The sequence below is a fragment of the Zeus faber genome (genome assembly GCF_960531495.2).
Source record: "Zeus faber genome assembly, chromosome: 9".
Taxonomy (NCBI): domain Eukaryota; kingdom Metazoa; phylum Chordata; class Actinopteri; order Zeiformes; family Zeidae; genus Zeus; species Zeus faber.
Genome location: NC_137197.1, coordinates 27,298,735 through 27,321,682, shown reverse-complemented (window position 1 = coordinate 27,321,682; position 22,948 = coordinate 27,298,735). Strand labels below are relative to the sequence as shown.

General features: G+C 44.5%; 1 protein-coding gene across 1 annotated transcript in view; it reads left to right on the top strand.

Annotated features, from left to right (window-relative positions):
• Nucleotides 1–4,184: 4,184 nt before the first annotated feature.
• Nucleotides 4,185–22,948, top strand: part of LOC307234507 (SPRY domain-containing SOCS box protein 4-like) — a 48,792-nt gene continuing 30,028 nt past the window's right edge. Inside the window, exons 1-2 of the mRNA XM_080006247.1 lie at nt 4,185–4,227; nt 22,616–22,706. The gene's annotated coding sequence lies outside the window, so the exon portion shown is untranslated. The remainder of the gene's footprint in view (nt 4,228–22,615; nt 22,707–22,948) is intronic.

Below are 22,948 nucleotides of genomic sequence, written 5' to 3'. Positions count from 1 at the left end.
GAAAGGCAAGAACTTGACAGTGACACAACTTGCTTTAGTTCAGAGCCAGACAGACCTTCGAGGTGGACATTTTTCCTTTCACAAACATCCCTCCCTGCCTAAACAGGTCCACAGTAATTTCACGTCAAGCAGGGAGAGAGAGGGGGAAAAAGAATCATAAAACACGTCCCTGACCAGCCAAACCGGTGTTTCCGTGTTGCAGTGAAAGCGCCTGAAGCCTCGCGTGCGCCGTGTTTAGTACCTTTACAGAGGATACATTCCTCGATTCCTTATTGTCAACGGTGTGCACTCCGCGACTTCCATTCCGCTGCCAATGGAAACGTCAGCAAGCCTTACCATTTTACTCAATGGATCTCTGCTTTAGTGCTGCCTCGTCATGCAGATTCCAAATGCACTTCTATTCCCGGTGAACGACTCCTGCGCTTTGGCTCTCTCTCTCTCTCTCTCTCTCTCTTTTTCGCTCAACCTTCTGGTGCTTTGAAGATTCCTTGACTAAAAAGCCCTCTGCAGAGAGAATGTTCATCGACCCGGCCTCCCCGTCCTGCCCCGCTCGTAACTTGACCCTCAGCAGGAGACGGCTTTTCCTGGTAGCTGGCATATAAGAGACTGGTTCCTCCAGGTGAGTCATTGATTGGCTGAGCACCAACGGCCGTTGCTGAACCTTATCTGCTGCCAAAACAATGGCGCTGTGTGTGTGCGTGTGTGTGCGTGTGTGTGTGAGAGAGAGAGAGAGATTGCATTGCTGGTTGCGGTAACGGAAGCGGGTGCAGGAGTTCAACAGCAGGATGGAGTGCACACAGATAGGATTTGGACATAGCGTATGAGAAAACCTTCGTTTGGACATGTTGAATGGATTGGTGTACAAACGGCCCACTCACGAGAGTCAACTTAAGGTGTCCCTTTTGTTCTTCTCGTCTCTCTCTCTCTCTCTCTCTCTCTCTCTCTCTCTCTCTCTCTCTCACTCTCTCTCTCTCTCTCTCTCCCCCGTTCTGCCTCACGCAGGTGCCCACGTACCGTGTGCGAGGGCAGGGAGAGGAGGAAGTGTAGGCTAAGTTTAGACAAAGTACTCTTCGCTTTCGAACGAGCGGAAATCCTCATGGCAATTCGTCAACACTTGTTTGACTCTCAATAAGACGTCCAATTACAGCCGGCGCTTCGGCGAGAACAACGACTGCAGGACGAGGCGGGAACCGTGACGCAGGGGGATTGGGGAGAGAGTGATAAAAGAGATAATGAGAAGCAGGCTGAGGGGAGGCGGAATAACATCTGATAAAAACAACAAAAGTGGGTGTCTGAGGACTGGTGGGTGTTTCAGCGAGCTCTGATGTGAGCATTATGGCGCTAATAGATACACAGATGGGCGTGCGCGCGCGCCCACACACACACACACACACACACACACATCAAATAGCTCAGCAACAGTCATGCAGACTCTTATATGAAGCCACACTTTTTCACACATGCCAACACACACAGACAAACAGCATCAGGCAATGATGAGTCATGTTTAATTGGAACTGTCCATCTCAGGAAGCTCATGAATCCTACTCGGTTAAAACCACACAGCAAGCAGTTTGTGCTGATAGATAGATAGATAGATAGATAGATATGAGACATCTGGACATCTGAGTGGACTTTTGATGTACGAGGAGCATCAAATGGGGGTCAGGTGAGGGTCGGCCTGGCTGAGATGAGCTGACAGACCTGTAAAGCACACCGCAGCCAATGTATTGGCTTACCGGCCTTTGCATTCGTCAGCAATGTTTGTTTATGGTATTCATAGAAATAAATAATAATAATAATAATAATAATTTTAAAAAAGCATGACCCTCACAGTGCTACTAAACCTTTTCAAGAGCGAGTGTGTGACAGACAGGTGATCGCATTATCAGGACAAAGGCCTTCTTACCAGGCCCGGGAGGCACACTGCAGGGGGTCAAGGGATGGCTTCACCGGGGGGGTTGAATGCCACTACTTGTATTTGCCAGTTTTTCCTGATGTGTGATTAAAGTTACGAACCTCTGGTTTGTTTAAGAGGGACGGCGCTCTCATGCAATTACAGAGAAACGACCCATTGACGAAGGCGTACTTCTATTTCATAGTGCCACATTTATTTATTTCAGGGCATTTTTATTTCATAATGCCAAATTTCCATCTGTTATATGCAAATTCATGGGGTGGGTTTTTATTTATTTATTTATTTATTGATTGCCTCATTTATTTATTTCAGGATTTATTTCGCAGACATATTTATTTATTTCATAAGCATATTTATTTATAGATTTATTTATTTATATAATATTGACTCAAATTAAGTTCCATAGGTCGCAGCTCTAAAATGTTGGGAACCGTACAATTAATACGTCCATCAAGTTAATTTCCCAAAGTCCCCAAACTTTCTCCCAGAAGGAAGCACATAGGTCCAGTATTATTAGCCATAAAAATATCTCTCCATATGTTGTTTAAACAATCACTAGTTAATCCAAACCCGTGGCATCTGGTCTGCATGTATATAGGTCGGTGGATGGGGGCGGGAAAGTCCTAACAGCAGATTAAATGGATACATTAACTTGTCAACTTTTGTTTGTTTTAACAGCTTTGTCTGGCGGGTCGCATGTGACAATCAGACGGTCCTGGTCCCCTGGTCTCCCGGTCCCCTAATCAACTAGTCTCCTGGTTGTTGTCTCCAGGCCGTGGTCTCCTGGTCCCTTGGTTGTGGTTACATGGTCCCCTGATTACCCGATCACCTGGTTCCCTGGTTGTTGTTGCCTGGTCCCCCGATAAGCTGGTCCTGGCCCACCGATCCCCCGATCCTGGTACCCTGGTCCACTTATCACCTAATCCCCTTGTCCCGTAATCTCCTGGTCCGCTGGTCCTGCTCCCCTGGTCCTGGTCTTCAGTTCTTCTCCCCTGATAACCTGGTACTAGTCAGTAGGTTCAAAGATCATCTGGTCTCCTGGTTGTGGTCTCCTGGTCCTCGGAATCACCTGGTGCTGGTGTCCCGGTCCCCTGATCACATGGTCCTGGTCCCCCGGTTGTGGTCGCCTGGTCTCCTGGTCCCCTGCTCGCCTGGTCTCTTAGTACCCCGATCCCCTGGTCCTGGTCCTCACTGCCCCCTGATTACCTGGCCCTGGGTCTCCTGGCCCCCCAATCCCCTGGTCTCCCGGTCCCCTAATCATCTAGTCCCCTGGTTGTTGTCTCCAGGCCGTGGTCTCCTGGTCCCTTGGTTGTGGTGACCTGGTCCCCTGATTACCCGATCACCTGGTCCCCTGGTTGTTGTTGCCTGGTCCCCCGATTAGCTGGTCCTGGTCCACCGATCACCCGATCCTGGTACCCTGGTCCACTTATCACCTAATCCCCTTGTCCCGTAATCTCCTGGTCCGCTGGTCCTGCTCCCCTGGTCCTGGTCTTCAGTTCTTCTCCCCTGATAACCTGGTACTAGTCAGTAGGTTCAAAGACCACCTGGTCTCCTGGTTGTGGTCTCCTGGTCCTCGGAATCACCTGGTGCTGGTGTCCCGGTCCCCTGATCACATGGTCCTGGTCCCCCGGTCGTGGTCGCCTGGTCTCCTGGTCCCCTGCTCGCCTGGTCTCTTAGTACCCGGATCCCCTGGTCCTGGTCCTCACTGCCCCCTGATTACCTGGCCCTGGGTCTCCTGGCCCCCCAATCATCTAGTCCCCTGGTTGTTGTCTCCAGGCCGTGGTCTCCTGGTCCCTAGGTTGTGGTTACCTGGTCCCCTGATTACCCGATCACCTGGTCCTGGGTCTCCTGGTCTCACTGCCCCCTGATCACCTGGCCCTGGGTCCCCTGCCCCCCGATCACCTGGTACAGGGTCTCCTGGTCTCACTGCCCCCCCGATCACCTGGTACAGGGTCTCCTGGTCTCACTGCCCCGCCATCACCTGGCCCTGGGTCTCACTGCCCCCTGGTCCCATCCCTCCGGCGGCTCAGCCAATCAGCGGCGAGCTCCACGGGAGCGAGAGCGAGAAATAGGAGCTCGAGGAACAAAGGAGCCGCCCGACGCGCACTCCACTTCAACTCCGATCCGGTGCGAACCTTCCTGGCGGCGAAGCAGCGGGTGGTGTTTGGAAAGCCCCGCAAAACCAAGAACGTCGACGGGCGACAGGAGCGACGGGCCCGACTGCCTCGTTGTATTTTGTTCAGCTGCGCTCGGAAAGAAAAGAGGGAACTTGTCGGCGGCTCGCCGCTCTCACGGAGCTCCGCCGGAACGTGAGTACGGCCCCGTGAACGTCCCTCGCCCTTTATCCCGGACACCGACAGAGGCCCCGTTGTGTTTTTATTCCGCCTCTGTTTGTCGGGGAGGGGAACTTGACGCCGCTCAACTTTGTTTCGCCTTGGCGTGGTCCTGGCCATCGGCAGCGACGCGAGACTCGTGGACGATTAGTTTGTCACGAACAAATCCATTTTATTATTATTTTTTTTTTTAATGACTCGGGAATCTGGAGTCACTCCGGCGAGGGGGGACTCGCAAACTGCGAGTAATTGTTGATGAGTTCATCCATTTAGGATGGTTTAAACAAACAAAAAAAAGGCCAAGGCGTTTGCCGTGGTTCATGTTGAATGTGACTGATTTACACCTTCACATTTCGCAGAAATATATTTGATATAAGCTAATACATTATCGCGAGCATTCCATTCAAAACGCTGAGCTGACTGACTCTGCTTCGTTTACTAGAAGTCCTCCTCCACTCATCCACCGTTACACCAACCAAATCAAATGACTTAATGTACATTACAGCATTAAGCTGTCTCTTCCATCCAACAAGACTTTAAATAAGTACAATTTCTTAGTCAAACCAGTTGTATATCATGTTCACTGCTGGCTAAGCCTCCTACAGGAATTGGCAGCATTAGCAGAGATGGAGTTTAGAGTGTTTGTTTTTGTAATTAGTAAAGGGTGGGGGTAGACATCTTTGAGAACAAATAAGAGAACTGAAAAGGGGGATAAAGAATGAAAGATAAAGGTCAAACGTCTCATCACTAGGTGTACCAAATCAAAGTATTTGCCTTTTCTAAATACACTCATATCATACGTTCTTTGAGGTTTTGAAGTGACGCAGAAGCACAGGAGGCTGTTTTCCTTGATAATTAACTCTGACGTCACTGTCGTGAGCACAGACAGGTGAGCAAATACGCTCTGAGGTCTTGGTCTTTCATTCATAGTCTTTTCGAGTTGATATCTTGTCTCCCATAGGCGTAGATGTTTATCTGTAACCGCACCATCTGCTTTGCCTCACTGGCGCTGTCCAAACCAAGTGTTTATGAGAGACTTTTTATTTTTTTTTTTTGTTGCGTGGGCCGACTAAAGCAGATGGGAAGATATGAGCAGAGTCGGCTCAAACGACTGCTATAGGTTCTCACCTGTGTTGTGGCGTTCGTTGGTGTTTCTCAATGTATTGTCCTTTAGGAGGTTCCAGGGTTGTGCTTCACGGTTATCTAATTAACAAGACATCAGCACCTTTGGAAAATGTTCAATAATTACTTTTTGTCCTAGTTTCACTGTTATCTCGCCAACCGTGGCATAGACGGGTATGGAAGTTTGTTATAAATCATATCAAAAACAGATCTTTACAGATTGGGCTCCCAGGAACACAGTCTTATCAAATGTTGTCTGTTGCGTAGTGCACATCAAATTGAGGGTCCTTGATATGGGGGGCGAGGGGGGGGGGGGACTTTGAGATTCATTGCTGTATATTAGCTTTGCTTTAGTTAGAGCATAAATTTATTTTGCCCAAGTCCATCATGAGCCACATCATTCTGAATTGACACTGGCTAGCTGATACAGTGGAAGGTCCATTGTTCTCTGCTGTGCTGTGTGAACATCCATTGACCCCTGCTCTTCATACTGCTGCCATCTGGGATTTGACCCTGTGACCTCTGTGACATCAGTTGACCTATGCCCCACACACACACACACAGTCTACCACCTGGGTGGATGTCATGAACAGCGCACCCAGGGCCACACAAGGCTCAGGTCAATGGAAGAATTCAATGCCTGGCTTGAGAAAGGGGACAACCAGGTCACACCATTATGGTGGTGTATGCAAAATGTAACTTTTTTTTTTTCTTTGCTTATTAATTTGTTAATTTATTTGGGTTTCAGCCTGTGTATGAGCTATATGGAAAATGTTTAGTGTTACTGTACTAAAGCAATGATGATCATACATTTATCTTCATGTGAATGTTACTTGATGGAGGATTTCAATCGAGGAAGTGCTCCTGGATCCTGGCCTTATTTTTTGAGTAAGTACCATGTCCCACAACACACATTCTCATTTTTCATCACATTTTTAACTACTGGAAAACTCAATCTGTGTTCCTAAATCAAGAATTTCAATAGGAAATTTCTCAGCAAATGTCAAGGATTGTGATCCATCCATAACTCGTCCATTTCTCTCTCTGTCCTGTTTGGCCTGGTTTCTGTTCACACACTGTATTAAAAATGTGACCTGTCCAGTTTTCTTCTCGAGAAAATGAGACTGGCGTGCAAATGCACTTAGCATGTAGTGGACAGCTCGCATCCTGCTTACAGTCAATCAAAAGCAGCTGGGTGCAAAACTAATACAGTGCCTTCACATTGGTGATTTAAGTAACCCCTCACAGGGTGGAAACATCACAAGATACTACTCACTCATTATGAATTAATTATAAAAGTGTCACTGTAATGGTGATCTTCTCACAAGATATCCAACCTTTTGCATCAAGTTCAAGAGGTTTATTCGTCATAAACATACATCTATGCAATGAAATGTCTTTGTAACGCACCCGGAGATTATGCACAATAGCTGCTAAAGTGAACATAATAGCTAATCTAATTCCTACCGCGCAAACAAACTTAAACTTACTGATTCCTAAAACCTAATGCAGTTAGTGAATAATAAAATAAACAACTTAACTAGACAAGGTGTGTGTGTGTGTGTGTGTGTGTGTGTGTGTGTCCCTGTAAAAATGGTTGGTCTGAAATGACTGTGGAAATATTTGAAGATGGAAAAGTGTGTGGAGGCCAAATTTCATATCCCCACATGTACAGTACCATTACATGTCATGTTTGATTTGACAGATTGCTTCCACCGGCACTGTTTGCCTTGTTAGCATATCAAGCAGACGCTGGATGCCATGTAACAGCAGGCCAGAATGGGAATAAACATCAGGTGTAAATGCAGAGAGTGCATCATAATGCGGCTGGCATACTTGGCAAAAGACAACAGATTATAATGCACGGTTTATGTGGCTCCTCCGTCTTGTGTGCTGTCATTTAATGATTGGTTGAAACGAGGGATCAGGTTTCACTCTCTCCACCCTGAAGTCTTTCAGCCATCGGGCACGGTCACAAGATGAAAGATCACTTGAAAACCCGGAAAACTGGAACCTCTTTATACAGTCACATCATGGCGACACGTGAGCAAACTACAATCATCTAGAGGAGAGGCTCAAGTAGAAATGGAAATGCAGGCTCTCTTTATTATAAACTCATTACCCTAACGTCACTGGAATTTGTGGCGGAATTGAGGTGGCAATTGATTGCTGTGTCACTTTTCAGTTCATTTTCCTCAGCCACATCAAGCAGTGATCAGTCTTTCCGATACAAGTGCATAATGATGGTGTTTACTCTGGAGTTTCTCTCCACTGCTCCTTCTTTTTTATTTGGGTGATTATTTGTCCTACCGATCCAATGCAGTGTCTCACATAGCCGTTTTTCCATGCAAGCCCTCACACGCTTCCCCCTCGATTAAGAATTCATTTAGTAACTTAAAAGGATAGATCTTTGTCATGGCAACTAGTGAATAACTGAGATTGCATTAAATTATGTGAAGATAGGAATGTCTAGAGTTTGTTCAGAATTTTTTTTTACTCTCTCCCTTCCGATACCTAACAGATGTGTCCTAGCGATTCTCTCGTTTGTCAACTTTTCACAGCGAATCATTTTCCTTGCAGCAAGACTCAAAATGCACAGCTTTTTCTGGCTCTGCCTCTCTGGACAAACCTGTAAGTGTGTTGGTTTCTGCTTTTTTCTCTCTCTCCATCTTGAAACACATACTCATTGATGTGTCAGCTTTAAGGCTCTAGGTGTGTGGGATCTGCACGCACAGTAGTCGTTACATTTCTCGCAATTGTTACCCACCCTCCTCACTGTGCATGGGGTCCTACCCCTTCATTGTTACAGCAAACTTACACAAACATGCCCACTGGCGTCACACTTCAGCGGGGGATCGCTGTAGCGAGTGAGAGCCATGCTGACTCGATAGAATGTTAATGTTGTGAAATCCTGTTAAGAGCCAATCTGGCGTGGAGCAGGGCCACGATGGGGCTTTACAGGACAGCAGGTTGTTTTTAAAAGGCCCAGCCATGCCCTCGCTGTTCACGCTGAGTAATCTAATCACCTTAGTGGTCAAAGCCAAACCGAGTTGCTGTCTATACCGCTGCTGCTCTTCCTTGCACACTCCTTTTAATTATTTGTATAGTTGTTAAGGAATAATTCAAGTTTTAAAGTAACTCAGTCACATTATTACTATTTAACACCTGCATACCAACATCCAAAGATGCAAGTATAAAAACAAGACTTTTGCATATAGCAGGGCTTTCCTGCCCTGCTATGTTTCTTTCAATTTTAAAAGTAGCAGAAAAGCCCTGTGACTCACATGTCTCAACTGTATCCGTTCTACACCATTGGCATCATTATTGATTCGACTTAATGGCAAATCTTATTCCATTAAAGAGTTTCTGTGTGACTCTCGCCTCATTGATTCAGCGGTTTCAGCCTGCGGGTAGGCTCTGCACGGTTTTAAGCTAACTGTTTATTGCGCCCATCAGAGCGGTGGACCCTCACCCTGGTCCTTCTGGACAGATGAAGGATGTTTAGTCCTTGTGGAGTGTGATGTAGGCTTTGGTGCAATTGTTTGATCGTAGTTGATTCAGACAAACTTAATGAGGGTTAGAAGAACACATGGTCACATACTACGAGAGGGAAAACATCACAATAGTGGGGTGGGTGATATGGTGAAAGTATGATATAGTTGTGTATGTGGCCCTGTAAGGTATAGTGACTGGCACAATATGTCTCACCATTCTTGGCTCTTAATGTTATCGCAAAGTGCGATGTTTCTGCATTGTAAATTATGAATACGTTACAGGATCATCCTATTCTGTCTCGGCTTGTTATTGATAGGCTTGGGCAGGTTTATGTTTTAAATCGTCTATCGGCGATAGACTCCATCCATAGTGATTGATGACAGATTATTATTTTTTATCCTCGGAAGAATCATCCTTGAAACTGAGAGTGCAGTTTAGTGTTCTGGACGGGGCGAGAGGAGGCGGAGGCTCTCGCCTTTTCCGCTCAGAGCTGTCGAGTAAAGACTGATCGCATCTCACGTCCCCGCTCTCCAGTCCTGTGCAGAGACTGCGAGAGGGGCAGGGCTCCCAAAAGAAAAGGCACATCTCCCCAGCTCCGGTTCTAGGCATTTTTCCGCTCTGGGCAAACGGAGCACCATGACAGAGCGCAGATCAGGAGTGCCCCGACGGTGCGCATCCAGACGCCCGTGATCTGTGCGTACATCACTAGTGCTCCAAGGACATGTTCCTGATGAATATATCTTCATCAGGAATATCTATATACAGTTCCCTACCTCGATGCATTCACACTTAAACAAAAAATCAATGAACAGGGCTGATAAAAGAGCACCATGGGGTCCATGGTGGGGTCCCCCCTGCACATGTGTTCCGCTCTATATGCAAATGTCATTATCATATAGTAATGAGGTAATGGAACGTGACTGGACTCAAAGTTCAGTTTTCTTTCCAAATCAAGACTCTATATGGTTGGTGCTGGGGGAAAAAAAAAAAATAAAATACATGTTTGAAACGAAACTCCGCTACTGGGGGCGGATCTCATCATACTTATTCACTCACTACCATGTTTAAAGGAAGGTGTCATGTGTGCCTCGTGTTGCACTTCAATTTAACTGTTTTAATTAAGCTCATGGGCAAAAGGTCCTTGCTTTAAGTGTTTTTTTTTTTTTGTTTGTTTTTTTTACAGGATAAATGGAAAGCAAAGTTATATTTATCTCCTGTTATTGTTTTGCTGATCTGAAAAAATTGTTTCCTACATGGATTAAATGTAAATCTTGCTGTCAGATACCGCAGGACACCTTCAGAGGTTTTGTAGATTCCATGCCTTGACAGGTCAGAGCTGTTTTGGCGGCATGAGAGGGACCTACACAATATGGGCAGGGCTTGACATTAAGCTTTTTAAGCCACTTGCCCTTCAGCAATTGGCTGAGATGTTTTACTAGCCAAATGTACTTCTGAAATGGAAAAAGTAGGTTTAAAAAAATAAATAACAGGGATTTGGGTCATTTTTGTAATCTATTAAACTACAAAACAATAACAAGGTATAACAATAAGGTGTAGATAGACAGTAGTATGTATGTATGTATGTATGTATGTAGATCGTTCTATTTACATATCGTCCAATTGTGGCAACTCAAGATCGCCGATGGGCAATCCATTTGTAGGGGGGAATTACGTCACAGCCGCCAATGAAATGCCAGCATTGACGACGTGGAAATAAATACACATTTTTATTCAATAACGTTTAATTTCAACTTATGGGGGGACCTATTAAGCGTGTCTGGTACTTGTCCCCCAGGGAATTGTTTGTGCAAATTTCACATGTGCAAAATGCTGCAGGCTGCAGGTGATATGCCCCCCCCCCCCCCCCAGCAATTTGTGTACCAAAATGTACCTCCCTAAACGCAATCTATGCTGGTAAACATAACCATTTTTAGGTATAGATCTGTCCAGAGAAGAGTAAGAGCCGGCTCTTTTCAGTGAGCCGGATCATCTGGAAGAAAGAAGCAAACTTTTCAACACTACTGCAAGTGTCTCTCTTCTCCTCTGCCGTTGAACGTTGTTATCCTCTCTTTTATCACAATCCAAATCATATCCATAATGTTAACTACCCACCGGCACTTCTCACACGCTGCTGGTACTAATATATGGTCTTTTTATTGACTCGGCGCACACTTTCTTTAAATTATTAGAACACACGCGCCCCAGCTTGGGCGAGCCGTGGCTCACCAACCCCCCCCCCCACGTGCACACGCAACTCAGCTGGAAAAGCTCCGCTACAGCAATTCAGTACGCAGTTAATTTTTAGATAACGTTATGTTAGAGATCACATTCATTTTTCACTTGCCTGATCGGATAAGTGCATGAGGCATTCCACGTGCCCGTAGACAGTGAAATTGCCCCGGGCATGTGTTAATGTCGAGCCCGGATTAGTGGTCATTAGTGGTGGCCACCAATGTGGTGTGTCCGTCTTTAGTGTTAGGGGAGAAATGTAGCACAGCTGTTCTCACAGATCTGAGAGGGACCAAGTGCGAGGCGCCCACCTGCGCCTTTCTATACTGGCGCGGCACCATCAATGCTCCGCTGAGGTGTGTGTGTGTGTGTGTGTGTGTGTGTGTGTGTGTGTGTGTGTGTGTGTGTGTGTGTGTGTGTGTGTGTGTGTGTGTGTGTGTGTGTGTGTGATCCTCTCCATGTTTCTCCAAACATAACCGTCGATATACGTATTTTATTTTTCAATGTGTCCGTAATTGAATTGGGAGGGCACCCTAAGCCCCACCGCCTCCCGGGTGCTCCAAGCTCCGCACTGCTCCAGACACAGTGGTGAAAGTCCGAACTAACTTTTAAATTAGGCCTTTTTAGATCTAATGAGGGAAGATTCAGCAACTGGATTTCTTATTTCTTGCCTCATTTGTTTAGAAATGGATGTTTGTGTACTGATAAGGTGAAATCAGTTAAAGTTTATCGACTACATACAACAGAACTGGAGAACAGCTCAAACCCCATTGGCTCACAGAGCTAGGGCTCTAGCTCCTCATTTGCATTTAAATCCGCACACACAAAAACAGCCCGTTTTGGGACAGGATGGTACAGAGGCATGTTAGAATGACTAGAAGAGGGCTAGAATGCATAATCTAAGTGGTATTTTAAGCAAAAAAACATCTGAAACAAGTTTTGGGGACCTCATACCTATATTTCTCATATAAAAAGGAGCATAATAGTGACATCCTCTATCTCCCTATAGCTCACACAGGGCTGGGTAGAGCATACAAATGAAGTGGTCTCTGATTCACTGAGATTAATTCAGATGCCCCTTAAATGTTGACTAGTACACAAGTACTTTAGGAGTGTGGCTTGATCAACAGCATGACTCTGCAGAGAGGACAGATGTAACTCAATAGGGCTGTGTATTGCCTACAATCGCACGATAGAATGTTGATAACTTTTTTTTTTAATAGTGTTCTACAAAGAGTGTACAGCTCCTTTATTATTAATTGTTCAACAGTTAACATGTCTTTAAACTCCACAGAGACCTTGAAGATAAAAGGTAGATCTTTAATCAGCCCCAACATTAAAACCACCACTAATATTGTGTAGCTCCCCCTCTTGCTGCCAAAACAGCTCTGACCCATGGAGGTATGGACTCCACAAGACCTCTGAAGGTGTCTTGTGGTATCTGGCACCAAGACGTTAGCAGCAGATCCTTTAAGTTGCGAGATGGGGCCCCCATGGATCAGGATCTATCGGGAACATGACCCTGTCACCTGTTCACCGGTTGTTGTTCCTTGTGCCAGTTTTGGTAGGTTCTAACCACTGCATTCCAGGCCCACCGTTTTGGAGATGCACTGAACCTAGTCGTCTAGCCATCACAGTTTGGCCCTTTTCAAAGTCGCTCAGGTACTTACGCTTGCCAATTTTTTCACCTTCCAACACATCAACTTCAAGAACTGACTGTTCACTTGCTGCCTAAAATATCCCACTGCTTGACAGGCGCAAATGGATAGGTAGAAAGATATAGAGATATGATTTTTGGTCTGTCGCCCAGTCCCAGTGTGGAGGTTGATAATTTGCTTTGTTCACCAACCTGCCTCAGTTCCCCCTCTTGTATTGATGCTATCTCACCTGATGGGACCGAGCGTCTGCGACTCATTGCTGACAAGCCGTGCACCTGGCAGCAGGAAGTGCCATCTTTCAGAGACACGGTGGCGAGTCCGCTTCCCAGTTGTCCTTGCATCTGCCTTTCATCTCTTATCCCCGCTACGCTCTGCCCTCCTCCTCACCTGTATTTTCACAACAACACAATCTGCCATGCAAAACACCGTCCTCAAACTGCCGGGTCACCGCAAGGGCTCATACTCTCGCTCATTCCCACAAGAGTGAGGTTGGAGATCAGAATCTTACCGTGGCCCTGAAGTGCAAATCACAACGCCAAATAAAAAACGCAATAAATCAAAAAACGATGGCAAATAACTAAACACAACTCCCAAAACCATTCTGAAGTTTGTGCAACATGGCTCCAAAATCTGCCACCTTTTTTTGACAAAAGTAAATGTGCATGACTATTTTCAAATGGGTCCCTTGACCTCACATCAAGATATCTGAATGAAATTGGGTTCATTATAACTGCATGAGTCTTACCTTTATGGCCACACTTGACATGTATCAGCTGCATAGGGTATATAAGCTTCAGGGTCCTAAACAGACCCTTTTCTGAATGCAGTGAAATGTGCACACTGTGGTACCTAAACAGTTATGGAATTGCAGAAATTGTATGGCTACAAAGCTGAGACTCTTGTGAATCCAAAGAGCGCAACTCATGTGTGATGAAATTTGCAAGTAACCATTTCAATTTGATGACAGAATTTTTTAAACTTGACCTTACTGTATATAATGACCTATTGTGACCTCAAGGATAATCACAGCCTCATGGAACTCTAGACCCAGAATGCATTTTATTCATTCAAAAAGTATGGCATGTCCAGGTGCATGGGTTTTTCTGAGCCATTTTCAGAAAACAGTGCTCGTCAGCCATTTGTCGTAATTGCCAAAATGTTGTAATTGCATCTCCAATTTTCGAAAGTTATTGATACTGCATCACGTTTTCTAAAGTCATGAGCTATTCAGGTGGGTTTTTTTTTTTGGGAGCATTTTTGACCCCTCCATTCTTGAGTGGTCAACAATGGCTAGGAGTTGTACCAGAGCTGTGTAATTAATGGTCTCAACCCACAACTTGGTGCAGCAACTTATCACACAAACACATACACAAAAAGTTAGGGATATTTGGCTTTCGGGTGAAATTTATGGAAAATGTAAAAAGTTCACACTACAGTGATATTATATCATGAAAGTAGAGCATTTAAGTAGAAGCATGCAATGGTGATTTCCTCATCTCAAAAAGCCAACAACAGTGGTGTCTAAACCACAACAAAAAACAAAATGTCAATGTCTCAATAACTCGTCATGTGTCCTTAAGCATCAATTACAGCTTGACAACGATGTCTCATGCTGTTCAGAAGTCGACTTATTGTCTGCTGAGGCCTGGCCCCCCACTCTTCTTGAAGGGCGGCCCTCAGGTCATTGAGGTTCTGGGGTACAGAGTTACGAGCCTCTACACGGCGACTCAGCTGATCCCATAGGTTTTCTATGGGATTCAGTTCTGGAGAAAGTAACTCCATTTGAGGTACCCCAGTCTCCAGCAGCCGTTCTCTAATGATGCAACCTCGATGAGCTGGAGCATTGTTGGTCATGAAGATGAAATGAGGCCTGTGTTGTTCATGCAGGGGCACAATGACTGGATTAATGATGTTATTCAGGTAGTATGGGCTTGTCACTGTACCATTCACAAAGAGTAGGGCATTTCTGTATTGACTAGACACGCCTGCCCACACTGTAACACCACCACCACCAAAGGCTCGTTTGGTGACAACAGTGGCTGATGCATAGCGCGCTCCTTGACGTCTCCAACATCGTTGGTGGCCATCATTTCTGCTCAACGTGACTCAACTTTCATCAGAACAGCACTGAGGCCCACTGGTCCCTCGTCCAGTGTAAATCCTCCCTGGCCCATGCAAGACGATGATGCATGTGCCTGGTGGTGTGGTCAGGTACCCTTGCAGGTCGTCTAGCACGCAGACCACGCTGATGTTAACGGTTTCGAATGGTCTGACGTGACACTTGGGTGCCTCTCACCTCCCTTAAATGTGCCTGGAGTTGAGTGGCATTCATCATCCTGTTCCGCAGGGCACTGTTCACAATGAAGCGCTCATCAGTGTGTGATGTGGCCAAAGGACGTCCACTCTACTTCTCCACTTCTATGCCTTTCTGTGACTCTTCCAGTCTCTATCTCTATTGTATTGTTGTATCTCTGTTGGAACCTGCTGATGACACTCTGTGACACTCTAAGCTCAGTGGCCACTTCCCTCTGAGAACATCCTGTTTGAAGCCTCGCAATGGTGAGGTACTGTTGATCAATTGTTAGATGTTGTCTTGGTCTCATGATGTCAAAATGTGAACAGCATGATGAAGAGGACTGTTTAAATACCAATTCTTATTAAACCAGGAAATGTATTGGTCGATTCATGGATCAAGCACCTGTTGTGAATTTTGTGGCTCAGCTCCTTAGAGAACAGCAAGTTGTGCAAAAAGTACTGAAACATTGAACAGTTGGACATGTGCATTCAAAAGTTTAGAGAAGGTCAAATTAAGTTCACCTGTAAAGGTTATAGTGCATTTTATGTTCATCCTGAAATTTCACCCAAAAGCCGAATATCCCTAACTTTTTGTGAGTAGTATAACTGATCACAGGAATGGCCATCATTAAGCATGAGCATAATGTTCAAAGCCCCTTTGCACTTAAAATAATATCAGGTGCAATTAAATGTTTAGTTCAGAATCAGTGATTGAATATTACATTTATCTAAACAGTTTTTAATTCTGAATGCCATAATACATCTTAAACTATTTTGAATGTATTAGAACTAAGACAACGGAACCAAATCCAGTTCGGTTATGTTTGCTCTGAAACTGCAAAGCAGAGCATCTCAATCCAGCTGTCTTGTTCCCGTTGTGACATGCGTGTGTAGCCTCAGATGCCTTCCAACTTGTATGTATTTATTTTTTTATCTGTGGCCTGGAACGGCAAAAAGCAATTGGAGCAGCAGATGGATGGAGTTGAACTAGTGGGGTGCATACTATCCCATCATTGTGACGCTCTGTGCCCACTGAATCTGGTTTTCTAAATATGGTTGATTAGAAAGGTATCCATTAAAAGGCGGGAAAGAAAGCAGCAGCCAATGTACAGCATGAAAAGGTTGTGATTGCTTAGCAGTTTTGGGTCTCCTTTAAATTCCGTGGGTTGCCCTCTTGGCCAAGCTAATCAGGAAACAATGACCTGCCAAATTTGAATTTACCTACCATAGCGCCAGGGTGGGGACCAGAGTTTCCATTAGGAAAAAATGGGTGCTGGTCAACGTGTCCTGGAGGATTTCAATTTCCCAGACAAATGGGAGAGATTCTGATTAAATATTATCTGTTTATTGAGCTTAAAAACATTTGATAAGCAGGCTATATAGAAAATGACATCATCAAGCATGTAGATGTATAATATTTTATATTGAATATTAAAAATAAAGTTCTTTCAGTAAACGTAATAAAAAAAAAAAAAAAAAAAAAGTGTTACTACTTTACTTACTATCATTTTCATTCATGAACAATAAGTAAGTACAGCCGCTTGAACGTTTCACTAAAATAAAATTTTGACCAAATCAAAAACAAAATAAATATGCCAAGTAGGTCGAAATAAATAATGAAGTTTGTGGTGTTATCCATCTTCGGATATTTTACACAATGACTATCTACCGTCTGCTTTGGGTTGAAACTTAACTATCCAAAAAAATCGTTAACATAGACGTATGTGTCCCTGTTGTCAACGATACATCATCTTTTTGTTTCTCTTCTAGAAGCGGTGCTTTGTCTCTGCTCTGTGTCTACTGTGTATACAAGTGCAACCTGCCCACGAGGGAGGGGGCGGGGCTTAGTTCTAAATCGACAAACATGATTGGTCAGCGGTGAAGCTTTCGGATCCGCTTTAGATAGTCCAAACTGATTGGCTTTCTGTTGCAACTAGCCGAGCGCGGAAATTAACATTTTATCGAAAATGATCCACCCAGCACTCATTTTGCTTGGAGGGAAGTATTTTTACCGCACACTATGATTGCTGTGATTTAAAAAAAAATATTAATAATAATTGTGTGTGTTGGGGAAAAATATAGTAAAACTTGCTAGGGCTTCGCTCTTGTGATCAACTAGTGTGTGTGTGTGTGTGTGTGTGTGTGTGTGTGTGTGTGTGTGTGTGTGTGTGTGTGAGAATAATCTCCGCCAGGAACAATCAGAGCATTGAAACGGTGCAAGTACAGTTTACCGTGTTCTGAAACTGGAGCTTTGTGACATGGTGCATTATCATCTGGGCGTTACGGCTGCCCCTTGAATGTGGACGAGTCGAATCATCAGTCGGAAACCTGTCAGTCGTCTGAGATTCTTAAAGTCGAGCAGTTGTGTTTTTGTTTGTTTTGTCAGTGTGCATTACAATAGCAAGATAAAAGACAAGTTTACAAAAATTGTGTGACTACGGCTCTCCGTGCGCCTCAGTCTCGGAGAGCCCTGCCCCCTTCCTGCAAGCAAAACAAAAACAGTGGGGACAGGGCACAGAGGAACCGGGACGTGTAGGGATGGGTATCATTACAATTTTAGTGGTGGTACTACTACTGTTACTGATACGGCTTATCGATGTGAGGCTTTAACAGTACTCTTATTGGTTCTTTTTTTTTTTTTTTTTTCTTTAATTACATTACGCATCGAGAGGGGGTGATCGGGGTGCCATTGTCACTCACTCAGAGCAGGGTCTCCTCGTGCGTGCGTGTGTGTGTGTGGGTGCCGGCCTGCCCCCGTTGCGCATTTTTTCCATATCTTCAGTGATGGGAAGAGAAAAGAGGGATGTCTCTTCTGATAATAGTGAAAATGCTTCTTAGACTAATCTCTTAACCTTATTGCAAGTTACAAACGGTTGGTGTAAGGGAGGAAGATGCGCAGAACAATAGGTATTGGAGGCAGATGATCCGGTGTGGTGACCCCTAACGGGAGCAGCGAAAGAGGATTGCAAGTTACCAACAGGTTGTATAGCCAAAATAAATAGAAAATCGTTTTTCTTAATTTCTCCAATACCGGTAATTTGGAACTTATGGATTCTACAGTCTTTAATAATTTAGCCCTGGGGCTTGTTTAGTACCGGGTCTCGGTACTAGGGATTTTAACAATTCATCGACTATAGATTAATTGAATCAATTAAGATTTTTTTCTTATCTATAAGAACTGAATAATCTGCGATCTTGTTGTGTTAATGGGAGTCATTCTGGGGTGCAGGGTGTTTTGAGGAAAGAAAAATACCCAGCCAGATAGTTGTACTCACGGGAACGACAGGAGGCAGTGGAGGGGGGAAAAAAATGCCCAGTAGAGTAGGAAGTTGTGGTAGACGTAGGCTTCTGGAAGAACAAAAAACATGGCTGCACACGTCTATGCCGGTGGAAGAAACTATTTGGAAAAGAGAACAGCGCTTTCTGAACGGACCCTGAACAAGGGAGAAGTACGATGGCAAAACAAAACGGAGGTGGTGCGCAATGTCGCGTAGGTCCCCATGCGCCACTCCCTGGTGCCGTCATTAGCTTTAATGTTAATCTTTACAAGCAATTGCCGATTAATTAACAACTGACGATTTAAGGACAGTCCTTTTAAATTTGTATCCCTACTCAGTATCCAACCCTAGCTGTCGTGCCCTGTTGCTTCTGTGAGCTCTTACCAGTCTGGCCATTCTTCGTTTACTCTCAGAAACAAGATGGGTTTTTTTTTTCCACACCATTTTGACTAAACTTCAGAGACGACTGTGCGTGAAAATCCCAGGAGATCAGCAGGCACAGAAATACTCAAACCAGCCCGTCTGGCACCAACAATCATTCAAGGTTCAAGAGGTTTATTCGTCACATACATATACATACTTTCAAACATATATGCAATGAAATGTAATGCAACGCACCCGGTGATAACACACAATATGCACACAGTCATGCCATGGTCACATTTCTTTTGCCCCATTCTGATGGATGATGTGAACATTAACTGAAGCTGCTGACCTGTATCTGTGTGATTTTTATGCACTGCTGCCACATGATTGGCTGATTAAATAATTTCATGAATAAGTAGGTGTACAGGTGTTCCTTATAAAATGCTGCCGCACAAACCTCTCCTCAAGTGGAAGCCGTCCCCTGTGCTAATCTGTTGTTAGCTGCCTTGCTCTGTCATGAATAATTGAATTGTCTTGGGTGTTCAGCCATGTGTTCTGCTCTGAGCCTGTGGCTCTGCTGGCGTTTCCCAGCTTTGCAGCCTGCTCAGTCTCTGGCTCTACTCTAATGCATGATCTAGAAGGTCTTTGTTCGCAGCAGTAGGTTCCCTCAAATGAAAGCTCTCTGACTTCCACCTCTCAATTTATTTTGGAATGTGTAATTTTAAGATGGTGTCACACACTTATGTACAGTGATTGTGTTATAAACAAAGCACTTTATTCCTCCATGTAGAAACATGTCTGCGTCCACAAACTTGTATCAATTACACTTATCCTTAAATAACAGTGGATTGTCTCGTTGTGCTACTGAATCGTCCAACCTCTGTAAGGGCTTGAGTCCTCCTCAGGTCTTGACAGTGTGATCCAGTGTGGGTTGGAGGGAAGGAGATGGGGCAGACAAAGGCACACAAAATCAGAGCTGACACTTTGTTGGACTACTGTCCGTCTGTTAACAATCCGCTGCTAATTGGTCCTTTTCAACAAAGCTAACGTGAAGGAAGGAGTCACATTGCTATCCTGTGGGACAGTGAAGATAACGTACCTTCTCTAAAAGTTTTCTCCTCGCCCTTTTTTTCAGTTTGAGAAAGTCGGGTGCAATCAGCATGTAGCTGCCATTTTTGAATTGAAAAGGGCAAATACCTACTCAATTTATTAATCTTTTGGAAAAGCCTCTAACGATACAAAGTTAAGTTTGTGGTTAGTTTTGTATGACTTCCAATCTGAATTTAAAAAGGAAATGTACTTTACGCCGCAAAGATGACTTTGTGTTCCTTGATATCATGTTTTGAGATTTTTGGGGGATTGGGTACCAACACTTGGTATTAAACAGGCCACAAGGCTAAATTATTAAAGACTGTAGTATCAAAGCTCAGACGTACTGTTTTTTTTTTTTTTTTTTAGACTTACTGTTTTGGTACTGGACAAAATTTATTTTCTATTTATTTAGGCTACATAACCTCTTTCTAACTTGCGATTTCCTTTTCAGTGTTTAAATCACTTTCTTATTTATTTTCACTTTCTCAGAGCATTTTCGTATCCCATAATTTTCTTGGCATCCCTCTTTAAAGAAAGGTGAGCCAATCCCAGGTTGAACAGGCTGTCTAGCTGACTTACAAGGCTCATTTAGACTATGACGGAGTATAGTATATATTTTTGGAGCTGGACTCTATTTACTGGGCCAGCAGTAGAGAAATAAAGATTGAATGGAGCTCAACAAAGCAAACTCCAAACACCATTTGTTCCAGAACCAGCACCTTCCCCAATGAATGATACACATTTGTCAATGCTCTGGCCACGAGAAGGCTTTTTCTTTTCTCCTGAAAACGCCACTGACCTCAGGCTGTTCGGTTTCCTGCAGTCCTAGAGCCTGCAGTGAATGCTCCTTCAGTCTAATTTTCTGGCTGCTTGTCTGTGAACCCATGGTCGATGCAGGCAGGGTACCATGCTTTGGGGACGTATTCAGTTCATAAATTTAGCTTCTGGCCCCTGGAGTCAGCTGGCTGACACCATGTCTGGTAGCATGGCTACTCATAGCGCATACATTTACTAAAAATGACTAAAGTTCTTGTATATAGTAATCACGAAATAAGTTAATATATTTTATTGGAGTCATTACCATAGCAACACATCACTTTTTGTTTGCCGTTGTAGCTCTTCCTCGTTCGGGGGGGGGAAGAAACTACCGTTTTCTACAAGCAGCCATGTTTGTCGTTGATCTACTTCTACTCTTACTTCCTGCTCCACTGGGCTTTTTTTATTTTCTTTTTTTTCTGGACAGCCCCCTGCCGTTCCTGTGCGTACTTCCTGGCTGGGTACAATTTTCTTGATTCTCTCGATGCCCTGCGCCCTACAAAGACTCCTGTTGATACAATAACAAAACCGCAGATTGTTCAGTTCTCATCCATAAGACAATCTTAATAGATTAAATTCTCATTAGGAATTAAACAATAGTCGATTAATTGTTAACATCCCTACTTTCTCATGTTTTATGTTGGAGGAGGGGAGGACTACCCAGGGCTCCAGATGCCTTTTTATTTACATTGTTTTATGGGTCCTGTCTGCTTTATGCCGGTCAGCTACAGCTAATATACAGTGGGAACTCTACAATTGTAATCATTTTCTGGGGAATGTTTCTGTAGTTGCAAAGAGAGGGGGGAAAAAGGAGGGCAGTTGTGGTTGGCGATTGTAGATAAAGCGGTGAGTGGCTGTTGCCAGGGAATGTTTCCCCTTCCCTCCAGCCATCATTAAAGATGCCCAATCATTAAAGGCTATGCGCCCCCCCCCCCCCCCCCATCACCACTACCACCCCCCCCCCCCCCAGCACAGAATATGAAACAATTTGACGTACCAGCTCCACGCTCTTGTCAAGCATGTTAAATTGAGCCTCCCAAGTGTGCCGTAACTAAATTGGAGCGATGCCTCAATCACTGTGCAATGATTGCCCCCTCTAATTGGCATCAGAGAATAAAAGTGCAAAGAGAGGATTCTCATTGCCAGCTTCCGCTGTTTTGTAAAAGAGCAACTGTAAAGGCAATGAAATGGGCTACAAATAGCTGGTTTATAAACAAATACTTGTGCAAAATAAAAAATAGTCCAACAGTTTGCATGTCAGCCAGGGTTTTGCTTTAGCAAGGTTATGTTTTTAGTGTTGCCTCAGTATGGGTGACAGTCATGGCCTTAGTTTGAGGAAAGGGGTGGCGAAGACTTGGGTAGATGGCAGGAGTCTACAGTGTTTATGTTGGTTGTTCAATCCTGTTATCTCACCTGTTACATGCCACACTGTCGGAGCCTGGATCAGGTGTGTGGGGTTATGCGTCCCCCTTGTGCCTGATTTAGGCAAGCTGACACCCCCCCCCCAAATCAGCGGATCAGTAATGGCACTAATCTTAGACAAGGGCACAGATGTGTTCCATACTATACTTCCCCTTCCTTATGCACACAGCCCAAATGTCATAACTCCACACAAAATGGCCACAATCCAAAAAATAAAAACAATATAATTGGATATTAATGTCATATTCATGGTCGTATCCAGACTTGCTTTATATTCATCCCTTCATCTGACCACTTTGTTCCCATCAAACCCTCCCAATGTTGACCCAGCCCCCTTTTCACAAGTTCACTTTTAACTTGGCACCAAGCAGTCAAACCGCATTTCCCTTTCATGACTTATTTGTACGTTGCTGGCACCGCCTTGCGATGAGCAGCAGAGAAATGTGCCTGGCATGCTGTATTGACATTTTGTCTGCACTAATCTGAGTGGCCCAAGTTTGTCCCGTCATCGTCTTGGGACGTCACATGTCTGTGGCGTCTTTCCTTACCACCCCCCCCCCAAAATAATAATTGTTTTGTTTTCCTGAACAGGCAGGAAGGCAGCACAGCGTTGGCCTTGTGACGTGGGACCTGGCAGAGATGTGATTTTTATCGGGACGTCGGCTTTCAAATGGATTAACAAGTGAGCTCTCCACCTTACTGCCTGCCTTTCTCATCCACTGCTCATCGCAAACTTCAACACTGCCTCCATTGTTCGCGTTTTGTTTTTTTTTCCTGCCCTCCAGCTCCACAGCTGGGCAATAGGCAGGACAGGAGGTGACGGATGACTGTTACTCATCACCTTTTCTTACACCACAGAAATACAAAATTGTACCAACTTTGGTAAACAGTTGTTTGTCTGTTGTTGATGACATATTCGCTAAA